At 36.7% G+C, this 15,353-nt stretch overlaps 1 protein-coding gene across 3 annotated transcripts in view; it reads right to left on the reverse strand.

Moving 5' to 3' along the window:
* SDK1 (sidekick cell adhesion molecule 1) overlaps window positions 1-15,353 on the reverse strand; it is a 422,401-nt gene that overhangs the window by 218,843 nt on the left and 188,205 nt on the right. The gene's annotated exons all lie outside the window — the stretch shown is intronic.

Genomic DNA, 15,353 nt, shown 5'->3' on the forward strand with positions numbered 1-15,353 from the left:
TTAATCTAGAGACAACATATAAAAATTTAAGGGCTTAACCAAACAGGACACAGGATGTTCCAAAACCAGAGAAGAATAAAAGAACATGTAAAGTTCCAGAGAAAGCCTAGGGAGCAAAGAGCTGACACTAATGCAGACTGGGACAGGCACAAACTTGGAAATCTCAATGTAAGACTTGGAGTAAGAAACTCCTACCTTCACTTATATTACTTGATGAGAAGCCCCATTGAGTTCAGCTGTGCTATTAGTCATATCCTTGAGCATGAGGTTGAAACAACACATAAAATTATTATACTGGATGAAAGAAGTTCATACATCAATAGGCCTCAAGAAGAGTCAGTGCCAAGTCAAAGTATTCACACACTAATCACTCAATAATTAACATTCCTGCATTTCTTCCTCCTGTTTTGGCATGGTGTGTTTAGCGTTAACAAGTCACACCTGTTTTGCTTTTGAAAAAGCATTTAAAGTAATAGGGGAAAATCACACATTCCTACCGTAGCATACTACTTTTTATACATAGGAGGGGGCATCAAAAATTACAGTGACAGTATAGCAGCATTCAAAGGCTGTGTGTATTTTATTCATATCACTTCAGTTTTCTAATGTGAATACAAAGAACACTGAACTCCTATAAAGCTATTAGTAGGAACCAATAAATAAAAATCTCCTAAAAACTATGTAAGGCTATATAAAAACTATATGTAAGCTCTGAAATCAGTCATCACACATCAGCTAAAGATCCTGTTTACATTATCTTTATTGACAGGTTTTTTTATAATGAAAACTACTAAAAAAAAAAATCACAGTATGATTTTTTGCTTTATTCAGTGAACCTGTATTAGATTAATTGACTTGGAAAATTCATCAAAGAAACTGTGATACATTTACAGAATGGGGATATAAATGCAATTAATATCACATTTGATAAAGCAAATAAAGATAAAATTCCAATGAAGTGCTAATAACTGAATATTAAAAGACAATGACATTACATTCATTTCTACTTCAGTTCCAAAGAAAGCAGCATTAGATTCTTTGAAAACACTGAAATATATTTCAGACTGCTTTGATGCCAGCTGCAAATGCATCCAAAGTTTTAAAGGTGATCCTTGAATACCAAGAAGATGCACAGTGTTACTATCTGTATTAAGTGAGCAGGAAATCTTGACATTTACACCATTATACCCATTATTTATTAATCAAGAGCAAAGGGAATTAAAATATATTTATTAATAAAATTGTTCAAAAGTAAGTGTGTGTGTTTATTTTTTAATTACAGTACACAAATATTGGAGTGTGAGCAAAATGTAACACTTGTAAGTGAAGAGTAAGTACATATTAAAGATTAAAAATAGTGCAAAAAGTTTGATATTAATTTGTATAAAATAAAGAATTAGAACACAAAGCAACTACTGAAGACAACTCTTTGGAGTCATCAATTACATAGTCAAAGTAATGTTAAATTTAAAAACAAGTTATTGATATATTACTAGTTTTTGATAAATGGAATGTTTTGATTTCATGAACTGAAGACAGGTATAGAGCAAGATACAAGCCTTCACAGGCTTTAGATTCTGGGATTATTTAGATCAATCATGAGCTTTGTGCATCAAGAAAATCAGTCACATTTTAAGGACTCATTAATTCCAATGTTTTTAAACCATCTGAAGATTCATGTAGCAGCCCTTACCAGGGTTGCAGCCACTTTTTTCCACAACAGCTGCAGAGAGCACCCCAAAATTGGCTTAATTTGTTTTCCTGGGTTTATTGTTTGTTTTCCTTGTCTGATATAACTTTTAAATTATGACAGCACCACTCTAGTGTTCCAAGGAAAATCTGATTCCTGGCTGCTCAGTTTACCAGCATATTTGAGGAAGACAACTGCAGCAGATGGAGTGGACCTGTCAGTAATTCATACCCAACACAGAATTCATGAAAAATATAAGTATTTCTTTTTTAAAGCAATATCGAACTTAATCTAACATTTTCAAGACAGGAGCAACTGGCAAGCAAGCTAAGCAGACTGATGCTTTGAGATTTCTTAAGCATAGGGAAAGGAGCATTTTAAATCAAATGTTTTAACAGAAGAATTTTTAAAATTTCTCTGGAGCTCAGTAGAAGCCTGTAGGGAACAGCAACCAATACAGAAACATACATGTCTGGGAGCAGTAAGCAGTTACAATGGTGGGTTCAGTATTACTATATCCTACAAGCATTTCAGTGATACTTTTACCACAGAAACAGCCAGAGACTAGAATAGATTGATCTGAAAGCAAAGGCAAGTTGGGCCTTTGAACTACAAACTCTGTTCATGACATGCTGCCTCACCAAAGCCTGCGGTCTGACAGGATGGCAAAAGGCAGCAATGATGGAGAGAAGTCATTTTAGATACCCAGTTCTTCTAAGTATCTGAACATATAAACAGGCATCTAATGAGGTTTTCATCCCTTCCATTTATTGCAGCCAGAATTTAGCACTTAGCCATACTCTGGGATTTTTAATTGCAGCCTTACAAATTGTCCAAGTACTGTAAAAAAAATCTGGTGCAAATAAGCTCTAAGTTACTTCTAAAGCTGATGGAAACTATTCTGATAGCATCAGTGGAACATGAATCTGGCCTTTAGAAGTAAAGAGAATTTTCCAAAAGGGATACCATTTTTAAGGCATTTAAGACAAAGGCTTTGGAGTTAAGTAATTTTCCTCTTCCGAATATTACATTATTAAAACACTGCAAATTAACTCTGCTGTATCTTAAATAGGTGGATTTCCATTAATAATGTTTATGTGAAAATGCCAAAACCTACAAATGGATGATTTCCAAAAGTTAGATATTTGTTAGGTTATTAGTCTACCAGATTACACAGTAAACAGATAATATTAGGTTATAAAAGCATAATAAAATGAAAATTATAGAGTAACCTGATTAGGCTTTCTCTTAGAAGGACGCCATCTGCTTATGAACCAGCATGCAATATTTTGGTACAAATGCCTTCATAAAGCCTCTTTTCCAATATTATCTTCAGCTAATATGAATATCAATCCCTCTTTACAAGATATTTTTTACTAGAATACCTCTGTTTCCCTGTTAAAAACTTTTGCCCTCATTACACAGCAAGCACCAATCCTTCTCCATCAGCCAGACACCACATAGTAACAGTGATGTTAGTAGAAAAGGGAGAGATAATGGATTAATAACAGCATAATTATTGAAAGACTTCCCCCCTGAATTTCCCCTTTTGGAAAAAACATACAGATACATTGCAGCTAAAAACCACAGCTGCTCAAGTGAAATCCTGACTCAGAGTAGTGCATGCACGGCTTAACAGAGTGAGCATTTCACCACCCATGTGTCTTCCAATTCTGATGGGGAATTATTAAATCAAAATTATTTAAATACATGTCTTCCACAAACAGTCCATGTTTTTCAGGACTCAATCACATAGCAAAATATTAGTGTTACATGCTACACAGCAACATGACCATAGCAACAAAGCACTAAGAGCTGTGACTGGATGCTAGTTTCACAAAATATTATTCAGGTTCCAGGTATATTGTTACTGCAAATCAGCCATCTATTAATAAAATTATACTTACACATCCACTGAATATTAAGTATAACTACACAAATTAATGCATTGGGTTTATAATCAATGCTAGTTTATACTATCACTTCTCTAGCTATGCCATGGCACAACATGTGCTTCTGGGAAGTGGCTGTGATTTCCAGTTATGAAAGCATCCCAAAGTTACACAAGAATAACCAAGACAGCCCTAATTGCCAGGCAGAGGTTGAATACTACCGTGAAATGGAGGAAGATTAGCTATGGACAGGTTTAGCAGATATTTCCAGGAGGAAATTATAGAAGCAGCAAAATTTCCATGTTTTAAGCTTGACTTCCCTATTCACTAGCATTTGTTCTGGAGCTTGCAAGGTCTTGGTTTAGTAAGGCTATAGACATTATTCCCCACGGGTGCTTGTGAACATATTGCACAAAACCTGTTCTGTGTAAAGCGAGTGTAAGGCTGGAATAGAAGTGGACGGAAAACTGTACTTGACAAATCACCAGTGATCTGCTACCTGACTGGAAAGTTATATCAGGTAGAAAGCCACAGGGTCTGTGTTTGTCCTGGCATTATTTAATATTTTCATTGGTGTTTGTTGACTTGAATATAGATTTCACTTACTAAATCTGCAGATAAAGTCCCAAACACTCTGGAAGACAGAATTAGAATTCCAAATGCAGAAGACCTGTTCAAGCATCTCTACAAGACTGAGGTTTGCAGTTCAACAAACAAGTTCAAAAAAACTGTATTTGAGAAAGAATAACTGACTGCAAAGCAGGCAAAACTCACATCAGGTTGTGCAAACAGCAGTATCATTGGAAAATTTAAGAAATAACCGTCTTCCTCACCCAGTGTGGCCCCCACTCAATGTTGGCTATCTAAACATGTGGGAAACCCAAAAAGAATCCAAAAAACCCAAAACCACACCAGAACCATCCACTTCCCCCACCCCACCATGCAACCCCAAAGAGTAATCTAGAAAATGTGGCATGCAGAATACTCAAAAAAAAACAAAAAAGTCATCACAAGTATCTTCATATATGTACAGGACTGTTACAAAAAAGTATCTCGGGTTTAAGCAGAATCGCCAAATATTGAGTCTTGTTATAAAAATCTTAGCAGTCCGCCCTCAGAAAAGATTATTTTTAGTCTTCTGAGATAGATGCTCCCAGAAATGATGCTCAGATAAATTATCCCAAATATATATTTAAAGTCATGCTCATATCAAGCAATTACTGGTCTAGAGATTTAAACCCACAAAACAAACCCCAAGATAACCAATACATAACTGATCATGAAAGAGATGTTTGCAGTGAGAGACAATGTTACCAATCCAGAAGCAAGCAATTACAGTAACAAACTAAGAAATAATATTCCTAAGTGCAGCACTTATGTTAAAATGTTATTTTTCTCCCCCTAGGTTTTCAGCAGCTTCAAATCTTATTTAATGCAACTTAATTATCACATAACTCTACTCCTTTTTTTTGTTTGTTTGGGTTTTTTTTGTTTGTTTTTGTTTGTTTTTTTAATTACATTTTAAGCAACAAGACAGTACAGCTGATATAAGAACCTAGGTCTACTTAAATCACAGATCTTGGGTGTTACCTTACTGAACCATATATGATATATGCCTGGACGTGCTACTCCAGCAACAGTAGTTCTCAAACTGGAAGAGAAATCCAGACTTTCAAGACAAAATACACATCTCCGTCAACAGCAGAAAACAAACACTTGGAATAAAATAAGTCAATTTTCTCCAGTCATCTCTTCTTATAAAACTCTTGCTGCATTCAAGATATTTGTAAACAGAGTACCTATTTTCTCTCTCTCCAGATTATCATATAGTTGACACATTGACCTCCACTTGCGACATCACTATCTGTTGCTATGCACATAGCTAGCAACCACTGTAAAGAAGAATAGGGGAAATTGTTTAATATAAATGGGTTATTTAAACAAAACATTGCAGTTAAAAATTATCATAGGTTGTTGATCTACACAGCTGGCTGACTTCACTGACTGCAAGCACAAAGACAAATTGTAATCATTTGGGATTTTATAGTTCAACTTTCAGATACAGACAGACATGAATATTGTTCCACTTCATATTTCTCCTGGTTATTCAAGGTGCTGTGGGTTTTTTTAAACACTGATTTCCACCCCCCCTTCCCTTCACTGTGAAAGGAAGACTTCTGTTATTAAATTATAACTTCACTTCCAATAAAACACGTCAGCATAATGGTATGTGGTATCGTGGTTTGTAGTCAAGTATTAAATAGCTTCCTGTTGAATATTGTAACTTCATCCCATTATTTCACTAAGATATACATTACAGAATAAAAACAAATGTAAGGCATGAATGTGAACTGCACTAACTATAAAACAAATTAGCAGTGGTACAAGCCCTGTCACAGGGCAATGCACTGAAGAGATAATTGATTATACAACAGTGATAAAGAAAACTTCAACCTCTTAACAACATACTTAATGGCTACATTTAGACATGTCACAACTGTGCCTACTTAGATGCACCCAACCTCTGCTTATTCATCTTCCTAAGTCTGCCTCAGCACCATCTCTGACATTTTATTCCCAATTCCACACACATCTCATTCAAAACCATCTCCATTTTCACATAGGTATAGCTAAGATTTGGCACAGATGTTGCTCTATAAACATACCTAGTCTCAGGGACTCAAAAGTCCATGTCACAGCTACTGAAGTATCCACAGTTTGGAAATAAAATTTCAGATCTCAGACTGGTAAACACAAATTTCTAACACATTTGGTCAGTTTTCTCAGTTGAAACAAGTCCTCTTCAGCAGCTAAATGCATGCACATGAGTATATCTAAAGCTGATATACTGAGTACAGAGAGCATTGACAGAAATCATCTGGCTATAATCATGAAACCTCATGACAGCTGAATATCAGTGAAGATGAAACAGCCACACATGTGGAAGGCCTGAAGAGGACAGCACCTGTGATGACTGTTTCATATCACATGAGCCAAAGGCTTTGTTTTAGTTCTAGTGCCAGAAGAATATATATCTGTCTTACAAACACTACATCCAAACTCACTGCACTAGCCCTACAAGTGAGAACAGTACCAAACTTGCCACTCAACTCCTTTGGGTGACCTGAAATACATGTTGAAATAAATGGGAGAGTTTCAAGGGATAGGAAAATTTGTACAACTATAAGTTATTACACACTTGTTTTGAGGAGTAGTAGGGAATGCTACGCTGCAGAACTAACACCTAGTATTCTGTTAGTTTTTAGATGTGTTACTACTCCTTTCAATAGTACCAATCTTTAAACAGAGTACAGATTTGGTAAAAAATAACAAGTGACCCAAGGATCAATCTTTGCCACTGCCAAAGAACAGCAGTACTGGGTAACAACACAGCAATTTATTTAGACAAGTTTTACTATGAAAGATAATTAAAGATTTAGTGGTCTTCTGATTTTCAGCTGCTTTACATCTCCTGAACTATACACACTAGGCAGGTAAGCACTGCATTCAAACACCCATCTTTTAGTAACTCATGGTATTACATTACTTCTTTTAGCAGAATCCTTTCATACCGAGTACAGATGCGTTAGTAACAAACACATCTACCACAGACTCCATAAAAACTTGGCTATTACTAAAAACAATACAGCAGAAGAAATTTCAAGTCAGCCCATCACAGACTTTTTTTTTTAATGCCATTAACACAAACATTTCAAAGCACTTCAAGTTAGTGACAATGAAACATAAAGAAAACACTGGTAAAAAAAAACAAAACAAAATCAACAAACCAAAACAGACAACAAATAAACAGAACTTCAACAGACATTTAAAAGGAAGCAGTGACTCCCTATTTCTATCATAAATAGGCCATGCAGTGACATAAAAGCAAAGCCAGGTTGGATACATTCAACCATACGTTGAACATATATGAGGTCAAACATTGGAAACTTTGGAATAAAAAGAAAACTGTGTAACATCAAAGGAGCATTTTGTGTTATGGCTTCCACCCAAAACAGAGCACAGTAAATAACTGGAAAATATTGTTCTATCAATAGTATTTTATCTATTCAGTTAGGTATACATTACTAGTCAAAACCAATACAAGCTGAAAATTTTTCAGAAAGAAAGGAGAAATACCTCTTTCCAATAAAATGAGACAAATGTGCACAAAGCTGTTGTATAGAAAAGCTACAGAACTCTAAAAAGTGGAAAGCAAAGTTCTAGGAGGGCTTATGTAAGAGATTGAGAAGATAAATGCAACTACATCTAAACCTAAACATTTGATCACCCTATTCCCAGGCAAAGTAATACTACATATATTAAAAACTATGAAACTTCAATGTGAACATCAGCATCTTTTAAAATAAAGTGTCCTGGAAGATAGCCTTCAGACATTCAGAAGTATAGCTCCCTTCTGGGATCCACTTGTATGTTGTATTTGAAACCTGGTTGCAGCCCTTGACTCCAGAACTCATAAAGAACACTTCAGTGGCCAACTAAAATGTAAATAATGCATGATTAAAGGAGCAACAGACCATATAGATTTTTTTGCTTTCAACTTGGGTGGTGCCAAAACCAGGAAGACAGGTAACCTATCATATCCATTTATTTTTAAATTACTTGAAATCAGCAAACAGGTGTGTTTGTATGACTTACTGCTTATTTGACTTCTGAATCTAATGACACAAATTTCCTTGCAGTGGAGCAGCAACAGATGTTCAGGACTCGTGGTTGTAAAGCTTAAGGAAGTCAGAAGGCCAGAGCTTGTGTAGTAAATCTTGCCGCTCCTCTGGTAGAATGACAGCAACTTCTATTTAGAAATAGTCCCAGAGGTAACATAGAAGGCAAAGAACTTCAACCCCCTTCCTTCTGATACTGAAGCTATAAGCACCACACATTCCCTCTAATGAAGAGCAATAGAGAGTATGCATCTGAGAGACTGCCTTGTTTACATTTGCTGGATGATCCATAAACACTATGCCTATTGAGCAGGCAAATGAAACCCTGAAGTGTCAGTAGATGCAGTTTGGTTTCTTTGATTTTATGGCTGCAATATGCTTTGCAGAGCATTTTTATTTTCTGTGCTGAAGAAACACTCAGCTATGAGTTACATGACAAAGAACTCACAAATCCTGGAAAAGACGCATGCGTATTACTAGCCTAGCTTATGTTCCCAGGGTCGTGAACAGAATGCTCAACATCTTGCCGATGCAAGTAATTCTACATAATAAGTAGACCAGAACAGAAAACCTCTGATGCCCCCAAAGTCTTTGCTGCAATCTGTCTTCGCATATTTATCTCCTTACTTGCACACATTTCTGCTGCAGAGGTTTTAGGGGTTTGCTCCTGCAACGCAGCAAAATGCTGCTCCCTGTGACTCCCCTCATCTGGAGAAGAGGTGCTATTACTGAGTTAATGGACAGTAGACACAACAGCTCCATCACCTTCAGTTACTGACTCTTTTTATCCACTTCGCCCTGTAATGAGGATCTCTACTTGCTCACATTTAAGTAACGGCAGCATCAGCTATCCCCTAATCCTGCAACACATTAAAATAGAAAGATAGATGCAGAAAAACATTAAAATGCCCTTATCACTGGGCTGCAGGGGCATAAACTTCAAATAAGAGATTGTTTTTCTGTTGAAAACAAATAAATATATTTACTTAATTTTCTTCTTAAATAATCCTTATGAGTGTTGAAAGGATGCTTTGATTATTACTGTAAAGATAAACAATGAAACATTCCATTATATCTTACCTAGGTTAGATAGAAACAAATTCAATTCCTTCCTGTACATGTTTTTCCCTGGTGCATTAACACACTTCTTTATATTCAAGAACCAACTTTTATTACAAGCTGAGTGTGTAGGGAACAGGGAGATAGGGAAAGAAAACAGAATGAACAGCATGCTAATGAGAAAGAAAAATACAGCCCCGACAACCAATCCGTTTAATTAGGCGGGCATCTACGTTTTTAACTTCCAAGTTCTTAATCCTGTTGTTACTGAACTCAGAAGATGGAAAACAGAAACAACGCTCAAATAAACCCTGTAGGCTACTTTGCTAAAGGAAATGTGAAAATTAACCTCTTAGCTCCTAAAATGAAAATACAGTACAAAAGGATGACAAAAAAAGCTCAAATGAGAGCCAGATCAATGAGGCCAATAATAGCGTACAAGCTTCAGAATGAAATCTTGAATACAGACCTAACGAATCGGAGATACAGAACAACAGTTATACAGGATATTTAGGTAGTCTTCTTATTTTCTTCCCTACATTCTTTACCTGAAAACTAAGAGCCAAAACATGTATTTGGTTGTACTGTAGTCTTTCCTGAATCATGTAAAAGAATCAGAAAAATCACCATCCTCAACAAGTCTTATTAATAATAGAGAAACAAAACGACAGTTTCTTGCAGATTTGTAGCACTTAAATTCTCAATTGCTGATAAGAATCTTTATACAAAGGACAGAAATAAGTTCACATAGTAGCCTTATTTTGAGGCAGCAAAAACATATTGTTCAAGTGCTTAATATTTAACTCAGAACAGAAGCGGAACATGTACCCAGGGACTGTAACTTCTCTTAAAGCTAAAACAATTCTGCAGGAATGCTGGCTCACAGTTACTCAATACACACAAGTCTATGCTTCAGCTCAATACACTTGCTGTGAAGTTTGAGAGACCACTGGGAAAAAGAAAGTCATGGCATGGCTCATTTCTAATTGAGTACTTGCATGTGAGAGCGGGTATAAGAGAGGGAACACATGCACACTAAAACACACAGATATGCATCTCGGGAGATGTGTCAGAGATGCTTCTTGATTGATCCCTCTGCCAACTGAAGTACTGGAGTTCCTCCTTCACCTCATTCAGCAGCCCGTTTTTGAAGTAGACACTTAAAATTCTGTTCCCTGGTGCCTCAAATGAGCTAATAGTGCCTACATGAAGGTAGGGATTGTTATAATCACAGAATCAAGTTCTAAGACTTAATGATATTGCTCTACAGATAATTTGAGCGTTCTCAGTTTAGATTACTTCACCCAAAAGGTCATGAATACAATGCACAACTTTTCCTCCCTCTTTCTTTACACTTCACTACAGAGTGGCAACTGAAAAGGAATATTTGAGAAGAGAACATGCATTACCCCACAAGAGCAGAAGCAGTACCAATACCACTAACCACCTCACAGCTTTACCTCCTAAAGCAGCAAAGGGACTGTCAGTTTAAAGAAACTCCTCACTCCAACAGCACACAAAACAGAAGGGAAAAGCTCTCCACCAAAATCAAATGCTTCAGTAATGGAAGTTTTTTCCTATATTCCTCTTGCCACTCAGAAGAGGAATCTCTGATGCCTCAAGGACATATTTAAATAATGTTTGCTGGCAATTTCTATGGCAAGAGCAACATTAATATAAAGCATTTTCCTAAGAAACACAATTCTCTTTTTCCCATATGAAGCCACTAGAGGTTTACTAGAGTTGCTGAGCCACCTGAAACCCTACTCTCCTACCCGCATCATCATTTTCTGCTACACACACTTGCAGCCTGTGACACGGTGGTGACTGTAATTGCGCAGCCCACGCTGCTCAGTCAATGTTACACGTCCCAACTATGAGACAAACTGCCAGTGAACCCACTTATGGGAGCCTGCAGCAATATGTAAAGGTTAGTGTTAAGATGACCTGTGAAGATGGATGAGCAAACCCCAAAGCTCTGAATTTCAAAGCTTTATTGCTTTAAACCATATTTCATCCACTTAATGTATACTTAAAGCAGGTCCTTGGGACTGCTTTCAACCAAGAATGTACTTTAGGTTAAAAAAGGGCATAAAACATTTACTAAAACACAATTGTAATTCTACATGCCTAACATTTCCACATTCCCATTATTTTCTGCAAACATTTACTTGTAGTACCAACAAACACAAAATTATGCATGTGCGTTGTTCAACTGAAATTACCTGACAGGGTAACATGGTGCAGGGACCAACCAGTCAGCATAAAAGCAACAGCTGCTCTATTGTGCTATACTGCAGAAGTACAAATACAGTCTGTGTTGCAAAGCAGCACCTGACACCAGGAAGGCAAACACGCCATTTTGAGTAGGAGAACTAACAAGGCCTTTTCTCTCACAAGTTGTATCTTACACCCATAAATCTTCCCCCCATCACCAAAAAAAAATATTTCATACAGAACCCTTATCTTCTTTAACACTGACCCTACAGTCTCACTCTCCTCCTTTATTACCTCCAGCCATAAAATGTCCTGAAAGAATTTCCACTCTGCCTTTGATCCTCTCTCCAAGCGCCCTCCTGTTTTCCAGCAGCCAGCCCAAACCCTCGGAGCTCTTGCTGCCTCCACCTCATCTGACTGTGTGGCTGAGCAAGTGGTAGCACCTGCAGCTCATTTGGAGATAACGGCAAGCTGATGAGCTGAGCTGAGCTCAGCTGAGCCCAGCTGGCAGCTGGCTTTTTAGCAGTGGGATACCTTTTGGGGGCTTATTCCTCTAACCCAGAATTTGATTCCCCTAAAGATTGTGGGAACTTCTATTTGTACCTTCTGCTCAGTGGGGCTAATTTTGTCCTGTAGATTCAGAAAGATTTTGCGGGAAGAAACAGGAAGCAGATGAGGATAAACAGAACAAACAATACTACATAAGCTTCAGTGTTTTAGGAGGGACCTTTGTAAAGATGCCTAGACTATGCCAGATCCCATTTATTTCTCCATAGCTGTACTACCGTGCACAACACTGCATTGAGTCCTGTGGATAACAGTCTGTCTTTTAATGAAAAATTCCAGTGCTCCCATCATCTCAGAGCAGGAAGATCCAGAACTGAAATCCACACCTACATGACTGTTTTTCATGTCTGGATATAGGTCCACATAAACTTCTGATTCCAGGATATACAGTCTATGTATATTGAATACACCTCTCTATATATTCTGTATCTATGGAATAGATATATAGAAAGCTATCTATATCTATAGAATATATCTACAGATATTCTATATCTATAATAAGAAATCTGTAATATATTTTATATCAACAAGACAAGTTTCTTTTTGGAAGTTTGAGTTACAGAATCTAAGATACTGTTAATTTAAAAATACATCACTCAAATTGTATCTTACTCTAGTCTTTTTATTTGTGTCCTCACTCTGATTGCGCTTCATTCTTTAAATAGTCAGTTGCTGCAAGAACTCTAGGGAGAAGAAAAATGTGTTACTGTTGAGGATATGCCTGCTCTCCTATTTAATCTTTAAGCTTTGCTTTCAACAGCCAAATAAGTAGCAGGAAAGTGGAAGGTTAAAAATTTTGCATTTCATCTCTGCCAAAACAGTAAAAGAAAAATGGGATTGCTGAATAGCTGACAATGACTGCAGAATCAACACAGCAGTGATCTGCCTATAAGCTGCAAAGGGCAAAACCAAAGCATCTGCTTAAAAGCTTATACCAACTGGGGGACAAAAAGAGTAAGGAAGCCACAATAAAACATAATTATTATAGGAGCTATAATTATGGCATTATTCTTTGGCATATTCTATGTTGTGCACATTAAATGTTGTACAGTGTGAATATTTAATGATTATATGCTTACTCAGAGCTTTTAATGTCCTTAAAATACAGGTATTTTTCATGTATTAAGAAGAAATTACATATAATCTTTGTCCTAAGGATCTGCAGTTGAAATAGATGCACAACATTCTGTGAGTCCTCTGCAAATTTAAATCTCAAAGCTTTGGAAACTATGTATGTTTACAGCCACTGCATGTCAATTTTCAGTACTTTTTGAAAAAATAATCCACTATATTGACCTGAAGAAAACAAAATGTAACCTTTGAGTGATCAGCTGCAGCTATGTTCTGCATTATCATCTGTAAGAATTACTGAGAAGTAGCTACATCCAATTACACTGGTTGTAGTAGGTCTCTGAGAAGTCTAAAAAACTTTGGATACGTGCAAACATTCTTCAGTAGTAACAAGCAAAAGATATATTTCTGCAATAAGAAATAGCAGGAAGCATGATTCACTAAGTGCCAACATAGCATAAAACATAGTCGTTTCTACTAAACTACTTTTCTATAAACCATGCACCAAACAACCATATAAAGAAGACAGATTTTAGTATGCAATGTAGTATAACAGGGGCCAGACATATAGTTTTCAGTGTGGTATAAAGATATAGGTGAAAAATTATTAGACTTTTCTAGTATGCATTGAGACTTTAGTACAGTAAATACTGGCAATGGATTTATTACCTTCTGCACATTGCATCCTTACCTGAATGGAGAGCACCACAACTTGCTGTATCTGGGTTTTATAGTAGAAAATACCGACATTTTAAAATAGGTTTGGTTTTTGTTTTTTTTTTTTTTTTGGTCAACAGTTTGGGCTGTTGTAAGATTGTTAATGGTTTTCCTCAAAATCTGACTTTTTCCAAACACTAGCCTTTTAACCACAGCAAACTCAGACCAGAAAAAACAGCTTCCAAGTCTGCCAGTTGGCTTATTTTACCAGGATGAGAATCTTGCAGATCTTACAAATTATTTCACTTTATCAGTGAACTGCTGATAGCTCTTCTTAAAGTACAATTTCCCCATTTTCCATTCCTTTCCTAGTAACTTCTGGCAGACCAGATTTTCTTACAACTTACAAGGCAGTATCAAAAGCCTTGCCTAAATTAAGATGCATGACATCTGCTGCTCCACTCGTATCCACAGAGCCTGATACCAAGCCGCAGAAGGACTCAACACAACCCATTTCTGACACATATATATATGTGTATATAGGTTGTCAAATGACCTTTCAATTTTCGTTTAGGAGATTAGAATTAGTTTCTTTGGTTGTTTATTACAGGATTTTTCCAGGAATGAGAGGCAAGATGACTGACATTTAATTTCCAGATTTCTTTTTCCCCTTCCTAAAAATAGGCATGACATTTCCTGGTGTTTGGCATCCCAAGCTCACATTCTGCATTCATTCCAAAATTGTTCAGTATGTTCTCTATCTAACACAGATAAATTTCACCTGGCCAATTGATTAAGAAATACTTAAGGTATGACATCAAGTAAGAGGGATATTCAGATATGTAATAAAGAAGGAATATTGCTTGTCTTCAAAAGCACCGTGATGTTCTCATGTTTTTATTATTATTTATTTCTAATTTATTATCTCCGCAACAATGAATGCTCTATCATTCTAGCTAGCTGGAGAGCACTTCTGATCCTCAGGATATGGTTTGTGGTCTTGAAAGGATATTGACTTAAAAATAAAATTAATATGAACTAAATTAAGCCTCTCAATGCATACTTTACTTTTTAAAACTGAAGCTAAATCATGTTTGATAATTCTTCCCCGTGCCTCCATGGCTTTTGCATCTCTGTGAGCAATCCAGAGATGGGTGCTCTGATCATTTGCTGCTTCTTATTTGCTGCATCTGTTCACAATTCTCCATCTGGATGACTCCAGACATCCATCAGAAGTCCTGAGGTAAACCTCTGACTCTGGGAGCTCCTGAGAAAGTAATTTAGATGCTTGCTAGAGTAGCTGCTAAAAATAAAAGATTTCTTCGTCCCATGCTTCATAACACTCCAGAACAGGACAGAGGGAATGAAGAACATTAAAACCAGTGAGAGTTTTCTGTGTGTCCTGGATGATGCCAGCAGATCTGAACACACCGAGCCCCATGTCTGGGAGCCGGACTCTCTCTTTCCCTGCTCTAGAAAACGTGGGGAAGGAGGAGAGATGTGAAGAGAATTTTTGCTTGT

This window comes from Tyto alba, unplaced genomic scaffold (assembly GCF_018691265.1).
Source record: "Tyto alba isolate M040663 unplaced genomic scaffold, T.alba_DEE_v4.0 Super-Scaffold_28, whole genome shotgun sequence".
NCBI lineage: Eukaryota > Metazoa > Chordata > Aves > Strigiformes > Tytonidae > Tyto > Tyto alba.